Source organism: Amblyomma maculatum, chromosome 1 (genome assembly GCF_055883805.1).
Source record: "Amblyomma maculatum isolate TAMU_Amacu chromosome 1, ASM5588380v1, whole genome shotgun sequence".
NCBI classification, from domain to species: Eukaryota; Metazoa; Arthropoda; class Arachnida; order Ixodida; family Ixodidae; genus Amblyomma; species Amblyomma maculatum.
The window spans coordinates 14,498,735-14,513,403 of NC_139344.1; the positions used below are offsets into that span (position 1 = coordinate 14,498,735).

A 14,669-nucleotide genomic window follows, 5' to 3' on the forward strand; every position below is an offset into this window, starting at 1 on the left:
AAAAATACTTATCATCGATGTGTGACCGCTTACAGAGTAAAGGATAAAAAATAATGATTTAGGCAACCAGCGCCAAGGCAACGACGAAATTGAATCGTGTGTGTTGTCCATTTTGGCCTTGAAGTCGAACCAACTTGCCCAACAGCACAAGCCTCAATCGAACAGTTTGAAGCATGAGCGCTCAAATCTCGAAGCAGTAGTACAAGTATAACAGCAGAAACTTCAATTAATGACGCACATTTCGTGGCACCACCAAAGAACTATATGGATCTAGCGCCAGTGCAGTCAAACCAGACAGGCAGACGCTTTAAAACTCGGATCAACATTATGCTACTAGCCAGAGCCAAGTACTTGCGGGCAACACATGCGGCAACAGCCGTAGACACCCTATGGTAACAGCGGACCGCGTCCGTGAAAACCGCATACATTCAGAACATAAATATCTGTAGTGCACTTCCGTAAGCACAAGACAATTCACGAAAGCCAATAGTTTAAAATCCGGCTTAATGTGGAAGCAGACGGTGCCTGAAGTGGTCATCAGAAAACCAACATCGCTTCAGCACTATTGCTGGGAAAAAATGTGAACTTGCAGCGCAACTGTTTCCACACTCGTTTAAGGTTAATTTCAAAAGAAATGCTTTGCAAACCGGGAGGAGCAAAACACACCTCTGAGATATTCTGAGGAGATAGCGAGCTCGCTATACTGGGCGCAGCCATCTTGCAAAATAACATCAATGACACTAAGAGAAAAAACAAACTGTGTCAAATATAGCCACATTTAACTGTTCCAAAACATGCACGCAAAGTAGTGAATTATATTGTATTTTGTGTTATGACGAGTAAACAAAATAATTTGTAATGTGTCTAAAGGCACATGATTGTATGTGAACAGTAGCAGTAGTCGGGCAGTCAATAGGTAGCAGCGTAGCAACACAACGCAACCACAGCGACATTAGCAGCATGGCGCATTGTGGCGCAGCACCATGCTATATATTCTAGGCACTATACCATGCGCAGCACGGGAAGAAACTTGTACACGGTGGTTTTGAATTCGGACATCATCAGAGTGGAGCCGTAGAGCTTTCATCATCAGGAACGTTGTAAACTTCGGCAGTGGATCATGGTTCGGACCAGCGGACGGAGACCCGAGGACGACGAGCAGCGTAGGCGCGGTGTGTTTCATGCAGCGATAACTAAAAGATGACCCTTCGTTTAGGACTCCATACGGATGTTGTAGCTAGAACGCAGCTCAGGGCTTATTCCGAAGCACACGTCTCTGGCAAGGCTGTAAACAACCTAATATTTGAGACGGGGCCTGCTGTCCTAAAACGACTAGCGTACTGCAGCTTTTTTCATATGCCTGCGGCTGTTTCGTTGGTGATACTCTGACGATGAGCGAGTGCTGCCATGGCTTTGTGAAAACTTTCAAAAGCTGCATTTCAAAATGCGCAAAATAAGAGAGCTAGATAATGCAACCATAGTACATGCTCTCTAGGTAAGTATGAACTTCATGCTGCAAACTGAATTATAGCTCAATTATTCAGCAATCTTGATTCAAAGGTAATTGCGTGAAATGTAGGGACAAGGAAGAAATAAGCCACCATCTTCCACAACTGCACAAATGTAACGAGCGCTCATATTTTGCACAGTTTTGCATAAAGTTCTCACTAGCAAACTTCTTTCACCTCCCAGTTATGAGCATGCATTGTGTGCCCGTTATTGCTTCCAAAGCATTTTATAACGTACAATTAGTCATACCTTGCTAACAGGTACACATTGATTCTAGACTCAAACTGCCTCATAAAAAGTTTCCTGTTATCAGAAATCTTGATGAAACAAAGATTAAATGCAGTGTCAAGCCAAGTTTGTAGCAGTCAATTGTTCAGTTCTTTCATGTGCAATATCGTGGTTGACATTTCATGCAAATGATTTAACACCTTGACGTGCCTAGTGAGTTATGACAAAACATGGTATAGGCTACATTCATATCTTTACAGTGGAACTGTGTTTGTTAAATAAGTGTCTCGTCTCGCACATAATTGCTGTAGAATTGTTACTGAAAGGGCCCACGAAAAGCCATTTATTAAAACTAGAAAACGCGTGCAAGCAATCAGTACCTCTGCAATGCAAACATTTTCAAGCTACCTGCATTAGCACTGATCGTATCGGTGCAAAAAATTACTCTTGTCCCCATCAACTCAGCGCATGCCACCATGCCCTGTCCCGCCTGCCTGCCTGCATCACCTGGGAGTGTCCAGTTATTTTGTGCACCCAGCAGACCCCAATAACATCATTGAAGAGTGAGCGCACGAGAGGCGTCACCTTATTTGATTGCGAGCAGTTGCCAGGAGCACTTTTTAAACATTATCTGCAAAGCTTTGAAATTTGACTTGAGTGCTCAGAAAGACCACCTCCGTGAACTTCTTGCATTAGAATATTACCATTGAAGCACTCATCAGCTCAGCATGTTTATCAGCTTCAAGCAGGTAGGACAACTTTATAGACTGTGACTGTACTAGCTTAATCAAGCAATTCTTGAAGCTTTGTGAGGGGTGTGACGATACCTCTGAGCATGTCCATCTGCTTCATTCTTCTGCTTGCCTGTGCCCGCAATGAACATGAATTCTTTCCTGCTGAATGATAGTCATAAAGGACCTATGAAAATGCCTTTCTGGGCTGTGTTAAATGCTTCACAAATTTTCCTAATTGTCGTTGCGTTTGCCACATGTCAAAACCTACTTTCTCAAGCACTGACGCACATTTACCCCCATTTTTCAATGATATGCTAGGTCTCCTAGGGCACCACTCACATCACACTTGTGTTCAACAGCACCACTTCCACACAGTATTAACATTACAGCGGGCCTGACATAACGGAGACAATGTTTAGTTCGGGGTCATTTCCTTCTTGCATTAACTGGAATAGTCCTTTCCGCTTGCAAAGGTAACAATTTCTTTTTCCAACGGATGCCAAGCGTTGCCCTTAAGTGGACTGATGAAGCTAAGACATTTGCAGGGGTCAAGTGGATTCAACTAGTGCAGGACCTGGTTAATTCGAGAAATATGGGAGAGACCTTTGTCCTACCTGGGCCTAAAGGAAGTGTGTCCTACTCAAGATACAAGGGTCTTGGAGGGCTGGATTCCGATCTCACCCTCTTATCTCAAAGCAAAGTCTGAGTTTGCAGCACTTGCCAAAGTGGCCATGCCGTATAGTCTTCTGCCATAAAGACAACCTGATACCCAGTAAGCGCCCGGCCATGACAGCTGCCAACTACTTTCTGACAAAGTTAAAGTGGAAAGACGGGCTAGTTGGTATTGGTATGATGACTGCGGGTACAAAAACACAGGATGAAGGAAGGAGACAGGCGCAGGATGAACGCTTCGTCCTGCATCCTTTGAAGCATTTGCCCTGCGTCTGTCTCCTTTCTTCTTCCTGTGTTTTTTGCACTGAGATGCATATTTTTTTCTGGCAATGGCATGTGATTTTTCGCTCATGATGCTGACACATTCCATAACGCTGACAGCAAATTTTCTGCAAAACACTGCAAAAATTTTGTTTTTAAAATTAAATTTTAAATTTTAAAAGTTTTACAGGCTTCCCACGCGAATTCAGTTGAGTGGTACCTTCTCGTGAGTGCAGAATAAAGCTTGCTCGATGGCCGATTGGCTGCTGTTGCCTTTTTGTCCTACCAAAATGTTTGCCCACCTATGCCAATGTCAAAATGACATTGCGACAAAGCGAGCCAGTTCCAAATCAAACAGTTTCATGGTGTAGCGCCTTCCCCTGGCTGCGCAAAGACTGCGGCCAAAGCATGGCCGCTGGAAAAATGAAAAAGGATGCCAGCTGGCAGTGGCACTTGAAACCACAGTTGGCTGGTCTGTTCTAGTCTAGATCCTTATCAGCTGTCTCGTCCTTCGCCCCTGAGGTCTTCAGCCTGCAATGTATTCGGCCCCTGTGCCTTTTTGCATAATGCCAGCCTTGCCTCGAGCCCAAGTAGCATTTAGCTTCTGCGGCATTGTTTTGATATGATAGCTTAAAGACTTCGTTTTCCAGAAAATCCAGCAACAGCAGCAATATTGATGTGAGCGAAAAATCATGGGCATGCCTCTGGCAGGTAGCAGTTGGCAGGTGAGAAGCCGTGCACTAACTGGTCAGCAGGTTGTCTGTCGCCACGAAGCCACAAGACATGGCCGACTTGGAACTCCTGACTCAAGCAGCTTCTTTGAGATGGAGGGGGAAATGAGAATCGGACTCACCGGAAGCCTTCTATACTGTAACAAGAATCTCCCATTGATAGCGAAAGCTACAACACCGATGCATCGTATCCTCATCGATCGGAGCAGCCAGCTGGGAGCCCCAACTGAGTGCCGTGCGCAGAGTGGAGTGGTTGGCAGCCATGTCTCCCTCCTCACACAGAGCAGACAACTGACGTTACATGGCATCTCTTCTCTAGCTGCAACACAGCAGGCCCACACCTGTGTAGCCTAGACTAGTTGAACCTGTTATGCCCATTTAAAAACTGCTCGAGTAATTCATCCGTACTAAACAGGCATGAAACAGATAACGAGTCAAGCACATTACTCCTATGCCATGCAGGCACGTTCTTGGTTGAAGCAGGTCTTTTTAGCTATGGCTGTTGGTGTTTCACGTAATGTGGTAGCTCACGAGTATAAGCTAATGAGTAGGTGTGGGATGATAGTGTCACAAATTCAGGAATTGGTGATTCAGCGAGTTGTAAAGTAATGAGGATCTGCAGGGGAAGCCATTAAAACTATCGCATTAAGGCTGATGTCTTCCAGTTTTTTTCTCTTTTCTTGCGTTTTTTTTTAAGGTTTGATTTTTTTTTTATTTTTGAGGAAATATGCTAAAAGGAACCTATAAAGGTAATTATTGTCATTGTAATGCAGTACACTTATAGGATTTTTTTTGTTGGTATTCAAGTCAAATTTTAAATGTCTCTGCATACCCCCTTTAATTTACAAATTTCTCAAAATTGCTTTTCGCAGTCTGTTTGGACATCATCTCACGGCCTACTCTTAGCTGCCCCCTACTGACATAAACTTGGCCATCTGGGACCAAATGATGCAGGCGAAATGGGCCACAGTGGGGAATGGTTGTGACATTTTCTTTACTTTTCTCATCGGCATGTGTCGAGTTGAAGGGAAAGGAGGGGCATTATTTTTTACCTCCATCTGTGTTAGTAAAACCAGCTTAAAAATTTGTGTCGTGGAAATGAGTGATGAAATACTAATCGTTAGTGCACCTTTTCTAGCCACAGCAAATACCTTTTCATTGTTCCTTTAATCGAGCTGAACTAGTTCGTTCATTATCACAAAAATGTATGCAGCTTTGCTTTCATCTATTTGTTCCTTCTTTGTTGTGGTTTCCATGCAGCAGTTTTATAACAACTTCATTCCTTTCGTGCACAGACAAGGGTAGGAAAATGAATGGCTCGTGACGACATGCATATGAAAAAAGCCAAAAGTGATTGAAATCAAGTAAAGCATATGGAAATTTTTATTATTGTTGTTTCACAGGATATTCAATGAAAAATTATTACTTTAATCTTTTTTACCTGAAAGATTACGGTGGAAGTAGGAGAGACGGCAACTATATGTAAATAGAGAGATCCAAAGCTACAGCAGTGGCTGTTAAACCTTGTTCGTCCGAGTATACTAATTCGGTTGTGCATAGCCGAATATTGAGAGTGCTCACAAGGGTCACCCCCAACCAATGCGGCAATAGGTCTAATACCACAAGTGCCACTTGGAATGCGATTGAGTGGTGAGAGTAGCAGCTGTACCAAAACCCTTTAGTCCTCCTCTAGGAGCACCAAAGGGTTCTAGCCAGAGCCACTGTTAAAGGTATACTGCAGGGAATTTGCAACTTTCTCTGAAATCGCTGAAATTTCGGGAGATGCAGTTATCAAAAGCTGTTTTGTGCACTGCTTTGAGATTATTGTACTGGCAAGTTATATTTTGTAGAAGATGGCTGTAAAAGTGTGAACTTTCCTTAGAACTAGTGCTAGGTAGTTTTTAATGAGGAATTATATACAACTCTGAAAAGTTTTGTTAAGCAAAAGCTGTAAAGAACTGTATTAACACGATAAGTACAAACCATCTTCTCTTGGTCACGTGTCAGAGTATGTTGTGCCTCGAGGCTCCTGTATTGTGCTCTTTCTGTGATGGGTTCCTTGCAAAATAGGCAAGTGGCTTTGCCTTATGAGCGACCTTAAAGCAACTCGCACTTCCAAGCACAAGAGACGAATTATAGGGTCATTCAGCCCTACAAATCTTGCATCTACAGTACACCTAATGTGGAAAGCCTGGGAGCGTTGCCAGCAATCTCTCTGTTATGCTTTTCTCACTCCGAATTTTTTTTTTATACTGTCCTTAACAGTTGAAAACGCAGCTGAGTTGATGCAGATAATTTTCGGATAATGATTGGGTTTGTCCGCACATTCACGAAGCATGCTTGGGTAGAAATACAGAAAAATACCGAGTTCTCACTATACAGTAACTATCTTAAACGCAGTGGCGAACTGATTGTAGTCTTCATTTATCGGAATTTGTTTTTGGCAGAATCACAAAGTGGCGGAAATATGTGTAGGTGGTTTCTTCACATTCACATTCAAGAGACTAACAGACCAAAATGTGTCATAAATTATGATGGAAATGGCAAGCTCTTGCCTTGCAATTGAGGACAGCAGTACAGGAAGCAAAAGGATTTATTTATCATTGAAAATCTTATCAAATGAGCTAGAGTGTTACATTGCTGTGAAACCTTGCCGTTACCGGTGCATCCCACCATATGGCCACATCTCGGTGAAGTATTAGAGTGCACATGATTTTTTCTTTTTTTTCACGAGTGTTCATGTTCTATTTTAGTTTATGCACTCTCTGGCCATCACTCTGCTGATTATAAATGCTCCCTTCACTTCGCCAGTGAAGTGCGTCTAGCTTCTGTCACTCAGTGGAACCACAATGTTTTGCATTTCTTGGCTGCAATGGCGACCACGGTCATTTAATGCTTGCATAGACTTAGGCGTTTGTCAAAGTGCCATAACGGCTGGGTGCGGGAACTCATATATATATTATTCTCTTCTGTAAAAAAAAATGAATGTCTGGCAGCAGAGCTTTCTTTTTATATTAGCTTTCAATACATCCTTTTTGCCCGCCTGTGATTGACATTTTGCTCATTTATCATGGTTTCCAGCTTCTTCGTACAAACAAAAGACATCAGTAACATCAACTGATGAAAATATTCTTGGTAAAAACTTTTCTACAGCATTTCTAACAAAAATTTCATGGAATGATTACCTTAGAAGTATGTTTTTCATTGTGCCAAAAAGATTAGGTGTTTAAACTTTTGTAAGGTGTGAGAAATGTACTCATTTTGCAAAGCCATTGTTGTTGCACGTTGCAGCCATAAAAAGTTTGCAATCTGCAGTTCTCGTAGGACGTAAATTCACTAAGGTGTAAACAAAAAAAATGAGAGATATAATTAGCTGAGGAGGAAAAACTCGAAAGCCCATCATATTCTCTACTGTAGCCATAGAAAAAAGTCTAGCTCTTCCGCACGATGACACAGCTAGGCAGCTCCGAATGGCTTTATTAACCACTGGCTGTTTGTGTCACAGGAACACTTTTGTTCCTAATACAGTGTGCATTAAAAACGTTTTGCTTTTTGTCCTGTAACTAATTACATGATGGAACTGAAAGAATTTACATTTAAAATAACGCTTAGAAATGAGCTCAGTCCTACTTCACACATTTTGATTCAGTTTTCACTGGTGGCAGCACGCTAACTGTGACTGGTGCATCTGTTGACTAAACTATCAGTGAACAGCAGTTGATGATTTTTTTATTCTAGGAAGCAGCTAGAAGTTCAATGGCACAAGGTTGGTACTGTGGGGGGTACGAGGTAAACCAGCAACTTTTGATGTACAGACTGATGTACAGACGTCAGCAAGTCTGCCCGGAGTGCTCGAACACCAACCTGTCGCACAAAGAAAATGAAATTTTTGAGCAGGGGCCCAATTCTAGGAACAATGATGGCGCTATACTGAAGGTGCATAGGCATACTACTTGCACTGACAGCTACACTTTACCACTAATAGAGCAGCCCAGACAAAATTTCACTTTGTTCGCTCCGCAGCACACCTCTCCAGCATTGTAGACGTGCCGACGACTGCACTAGTGGTGAAAGTGTGTTGCTATTGCTAGGGGGAAGGACTATACAACCAAGGCACAGCAAAAGCCAAATATTATAGTGATTGTGTTCATCCATTTCGCTGCTAATATGTTATTATTATGCTATTATGAATCAAATCGTATAAGAATACCCAAGTACAGATGCAGATCTGCTAAGCGAACTCCGAAGCAGATATTTCAATACCGGTAGCAACCCCAATGCTACCTATGAGTACAAAGGGGTTCCTAATGAAGACTTCGACAGAGAGATCACGGAAGCGGAAATTTGGGCCGCAATTCGCCATTTACATACTACCTCTCAGCAATTAACGACTTAATGAATGAATATTGGAACAAAGGTGAACTTTCGCAGATGTGGAAACACGTGAAGGTTGTCTTTATTCCTAAACACAAAAAGAAACTAAGCATAGAGAACTTAAGGCCCATCTCTCTTACGTCGTGCTTAGGTAAACTTATGGAACATGTTATTCTAAATAGGCTTTAGAACTACGCAGAAGAGAATGACCTTCTGCCCAGCTCAATGATTGGCTTCAAAACTCGACTCTCTACTCAGGACGTAATGCTTCAGTTGCATGCAGAAGTGATAGATCCCCCTAACAAAACCGGAACCAAAGCGATTTTTGCCTTGGATCTGGAAAAAGCCTTCGACAATGTCTCTCATGAAGCCATTCTCCAAACCCTCGCCAACATAAACGCAGGGAACAAAACCTTTAATTACATTCCTTCCTTTCTCTCGGGAAGGACTGCGGGCAGAGCTAAGTATCGCAGGACTTGCATCAGACAAAATAGCAATTGGAGACAGAGGAACCCCGCAGGGATCAGTCCTCTCTCCCTTCTTGTTCAACCTAGCAATGATAAGTCTGCCTCCCAAACTTGAAGAAATCCAAGATCTTCAACACTCCCTATATGCTGACGATGTCACCTTGTGGGTAGCAAAAGGTTCGGACGCTCACATAGAGGAAACGCTTCAAGAAGCAGTGAATGTAGTCCAGTCATACGCTAACCAGATTGGGCTGAAATGCTCACAACATAAGTCTGAACTACTAGCAGTGAGAAGGAAAACGCAAGACAAAGTAGAGATAAAAGTCTGCCTGCACGGACTACCCATACCCACAGTCGATACTATTAGTGCTCGGGCTCTACATCCAGAGCAATAGGAAGAGCAGTGTTACTATCAACAGGCTGGAAATGACTGTGCGATAAATCACTAGACTGATACACGGAGTAACGGCAAGAAAGAGGCTGACATTTGTCGTCTTATCCATGCCTTTGTACTAAGTCGATTCACATACTCTGTCCCTTATCTCCGCCTCATTCAATCTGACAAGGAGAAATTAGACACTCATTAGAAGAACCTACAAGGCTGGGCTAGGTCTACCCAGAAACATTGCAACCGAAGAACTTCTCTCACTTGGGATACACAACAATGTAGAGGAGCTGATTGCAGCTACAAAGACTAACTAACTCTAAAGCAGGCAGACAAATTCTCAACCGCATGAGAATTAATGCCGAACCACTAGCCAACCACTAGGACCACTACCAAGATGAGCTGGTGACAAAATTATCTCCAAACCTGTGCCCAAAAACATGCATCCCTCCTTCCATGAAGGCAGGAGGAAAGCTAGAGCTAGGGCCCTAAACAGAAAATACCGAAATCACGATGGGGTGGTGTATACCGACGCCTTGGATTACTATATGGTTGACGGTGCCGTTGCTATCTTTGTAATTAAGCAGTACAGTAAGTAAATGCATATCAGCTGCTTCGGTCAAAGTTCGCTACTCGGACCAGGAGGAAGAAGCCGCAATCGCTTTAGCCATCGCTACAGCAGATGCGGACATAATTGTCACTGATTCAAAAACTGCCATACGTAACTTCTCGCGTAGCAGAATATCAAATACTGCCAGAAACAACCTCGCGGATATCAGACTCGACAGAGAGATAGAACTCGTATGGACACCTGCCCACTCAGGGTACCGAGGCAATGAGGCTGCTCATCAACACGCTCGAGGTTTTGTCGGCCGAGCGGTGAGACCTAATGCCGAGGAACTTGAAATGGAAGGATTGCTCACATACAGCGACCTACAGCGACATACCCCTGCCAGCATTTTAGTTCATCGGGACAGCTTGCCCATATGATAACAGTAGCAACCAGTGCAGCTCCCTCATGACTGCATGGGCAGCAAGAGCGCAAGTATGCTGCAAGGGAATACACTGTCAAGGTTAAAACATGCTAAAGTTAATACTTTTCTTGCTTCGTGCACACTGACTACAAATGAATTACTTCTCCTCTATGTGAAAACAGTAATAGACTTTGTTTCATGCATTTTGCCTCGCTTAACTGATCAGTATTAGACACATACCTTCACCAGACATTGCACTTCGGGCTGGTAGCAGAAATAAATGGATTAATATATTGTACCAATAAATTATTATTAAACATTTACCACTTTGTTCGCAAGAAAAAAAAAAACATTTTTGCAAATGTGTGTAACATGCAAGGCTGATTTTATTAATGCCCACATCACATTGACACAGATAAAGTAACATAGTGTGTACCAGTGAAAAAAGTGATTTCTAGTCTGTGTTTGTGCTAGGCTTTGTTTCTGCTGCTGTCTGCAATCAACAAACTACATTTCTAAGGACTGCATTTGCAAAAGAAAATAGTACTCATATTAAGACATGTTAGGCCGATGACCTGGGTTCAGTTCCAGCCATAGTGGTCGTTACATATCAATGAAGGTGAAATGCAAGACACACTTGCAATGTCAGTGCACACGAAGAACCTCAAATCAATGGCATTAATGCAGAGCTGTCCACTATGACGTCTCTTATAGGCAGTTTTTCTATATCACTTATGGAAGTTAAACACCATATCCCACACCGAAGGAGGAACAACACTTTCTTTACTGACCAAATAAGTGAAAAAGAAACGAAACTTGCGATTGCCCTGGCCTTTAACCCTGATGTTGAAGGAAAGAAAGTGTATTCAGAGGCAGCAGCTGGTGGTGGCAATTTCCACCTGAGCATGGATATTCAATGAATGCTTGTTTTAATCTGAAAGTAAATCTCTAGAAGGAAAATTGTTGAAGGGCGACATCTGCAGGTTTTGTTGATGCTATATTGCCATTTATGACACTGTGAGCACCCTTTCACTCTTATCTACTACCCTGTGAAACTAAGAAGCAAACAAGATAGCTTTGAACAGTGCCACATTGCTGCAATACCTAAGCAACAGCTGCACGAGCTGTTTAAAGCCACTTGCAAAATACACAAAGCATTTTCACTACATGCACGGCGGAAGGTGTTTGCACGCAGTAGAGGCACTCAGAAAAGTAATGTATCAGCTTTCGGGGTTGAAGCACGGCTACGAACGGTCGTTTTTTTTCTTTTCTTTTTTCTTTTTTTTAAGCAGGCCTTTGCTTCACCGGACGGTTTAGTGGGGTTCTCACCGAAATACAAAGCGTGCGACAGCATTTCGGAGCCGATTTGCATGTTAACGATATGTAACACAAACCTGCACTGAGAGCCACGACGGGTTTCATGACGCGGCCGTGCACCAGCGATCGAAAACGTGCACAAATAAACCGCATTTAATTGATTCGTGGCAAGACTAGCCACTAGAGCACTAGCCTCATGCAGTCTTTGGGGTAGTCTCGCGGCACATCACGCACGCACATCCAAAGGGCTAGCAGCAACGTTACTAGAACAAACTCTAGCAGTCAGCACAAGGGATCTTGCGGAAATACAAGGCTTGCGTTCCCTCATAAAATAGATCGCATTTCGGGGCCGATTTGCATGTAAGCGGTATGTAACAAACCTGCGTCTGAGCCACGATCGGGCTTCGTGGAGCGGCCGAGCGCCAGCGATTGAATCAATGCACAAATCGCATTTAGTTCATCCGGGCAAGACAAGACGACTAGCCTCATGCGGTCTTTGGAGAAGACTCGCGGCACAAGTATAGCACAAGAGCGCGCACACACATCCACGCGACAACGCGCATTGCACGCTGCCACAACAACACGAGCGCCGAGGCCCATGCCTTGAGTCGCTAGCGTGGAATGGGGGTGCCGGCCGCAGCTCGTAACAGCCAGCCGAAGGCCTCTTCTCCCTCTCCATCTTCGTTTTCCCCCTCGCGCCGCATCCGTTTGTTGGGATCGGATATACGCGTTGGGCACACATGTGAAGGAACACTGTGACAGTGAAGCGTTTGTGCTCGTACTCGTGATCATGTGCTCGACGCTTGGGCCTAAGGCGATTTCGTGATCTGCTATTTCGCGAGACCGCAAACAGCGCACACACCACCGCTTCCGTCTTCGTCGAACTAGAGTGCTTTTGACTGTCGAAACAGCCCTGAACATGGGCATAACTATAAAATCTACTTCCTGGCTGATAACATACTCGAAAGGAGTCCGAATCGATCTACGACGAGCGCGGTAGCAGAGGCCGAAGAGGCGCGAAAGTAGGCTCCTCGTTCAAATCTCGTTCGGAGAAAAGGTTGTGAAGCGCGTCGCACGCCAGTGTGAACACTCGATGTCGATCGGCGCTTGTCCCTCTGTGACGAACTGAGCCGCGCGTCCTCCGCGCGCGAGTCGCCAGTGTGAACCAGTCTTAAAGAAGGCTGGTTGACGCTCTTTGTCAAGCAGAGATGAGCCCCTCGATGGAGTCGTTTTTCCATGGCGGAATAAAGACATGAAGAGGGTCGCTTCTCCTATTTCGGCCCGGCAGGGTAACTGGTCGCCGCAGCACGTGGGAATGGAACGCCCGTCGTCGTCGACGTCCTCGCCGGCGCCCACTAGTTTCAGCTGCCGGAGAATTTGCGCGGATCTCTGCCGCGACCCCGGATAACACCATCACAAATAATAGGATGCCTCGATGCCGGCATCGAGGCACCCGAATTTGTTTAGTCCGAGAGCCCTTCCGGATTCGTATTTCAATTTCAGACGCTGTGCTTCCCTGTGCACAAAAATAATAATAATAATAATAATAATAATAATAATAATAATAATAATAATAATAATAATCAATCTTTATTTAATGTGCGCAGGAACAACCATGTGGTCTTCGTGCTGCAGCACAAATAAAAAAAAAGAAACAAAATGAAAATAAACATGTTTACACACACAGAGAGAACACAAAACAAGAAATAAATAATACATGAAATGAAACTGAGACGAAAAGAATCACGGAAAGTAAGCAATCAATGAGTAGCATCACTTATATACACAGTGAGAGAATTTTTGAGCACATCAGGAAAGAAAAAAAAAAAAGAACAGTAGATAGAGGAGAAATAAACAACAACAAATAACTGACATTGATTATAGTAATATAGAAATATACAGAAAATAAACAACCATTCCAGGTGCAACAAGTGCATGGTACTTAAATCACAGGCTAGAAATCCCGAATAATACAATAAAGAAATAGAATTGATCATATGACAGTAAGATTCGAATATAAAGTTTAAAGTTGAAATATAAATAAGAAACGGACAAAAAGCAGTTCAAGATACAGTCAGCATTGAACAGGAGAAAAAGAAAAAGTGAAGTAAATACAATATTAAGGCTAGAAAGTACTATTTAGAATAAAACGCTACGAACATCCAATGTAAATGAACAGAGCGAGTTTTGGAAGATGTCAAGGTGAGGACAAAAAGAGTTAAATAACCACTGCATCCTGTCCAAACTTGAAATGGTCTGAATTCCCTCATGCTCTTTCGCGTAACGCGCAATAGGATGTACTCTAAGAGCTGAGGGCACATAATGTGGCCATGAAGGAGTTTGTACAGAAAAATGATATCAAGTCTGATACGACGGCAGTGAAGAGAAGGAAGATTCAGTTGGGCGCTCCTGGTGGAGCGAGAGGGGGAAGTTGCGCAAGGAAAGCGATAAAGAAATATCCGTAAAATTTTTTTTTGTACTCTGTCAACCTTGTCCAAGTTCGATTTGCAAGTGCCATCTGCAAAGGAATCCGAGTGTGCGCATAGCCCGCTGAGCAATGCGTTTAGTGGGAGAGGAGAAGCTGAGGGTGCGGTCAAAAAGTACACCAAGGTCATTAATTTCATCAACCCTGTCCAACAGCGCAGAATTTGCAGCATAATGGTAGAGAAAGCTATGTGTTTTACGAGTAAAGGACACAACCCTAGTTTTGGAAGAATTGAGGGTAAGTGGATTCTTCGCACACCAATCAGAAAGAGCAGATATGTCCGATTGCAACAACAAGCAATCTTGAAAAAAATGTATTACTTTGAATATAATAATAATAATAATAATAATAATAATAATAATAATAATAATAATAATAATAATAATAATAATAATAATAATAATTGGTTCACTGGAAGGGAAATGCACAGTATCTGTCACACTTGTTTTCGTGGACATCTGAACTGCGCCGTAATGGAAGGGAAGAAGGTGGGAGTGAAGGTAGAAAGAGAAAGAGGAGCCGCATGGAAGGC

General features: G+C 43.2%; 1 protein-coding gene and 1 long non-coding RNA gene across 2 annotated transcripts in view; one reads left to right on the forward strand and one right to left on the reverse strand.

Moving 5' to 3' along the window:
• The window catches only part of Kua (Plasmanylethanolamine desaturase Kua), a 542,303-nt gene that overhangs the window by 159,530 nt on the left and 368,104 nt on the right, over positions 1-14,669 (forward strand). The window lies entirely within an intron of this gene.
• Positions 6,711-12,349, reverse strand: LOC146201804 (uncharacterized). The gene is made up of 2 exons (XR_014703585.1): positions 12,033-12,349; positions 6,711-7,999 (listed from the first exon to the last, which is right to left on the reverse strand). It is a non-coding gene; the product is annotated as an uncharacterized LOC146201804 (long non-coding RNA).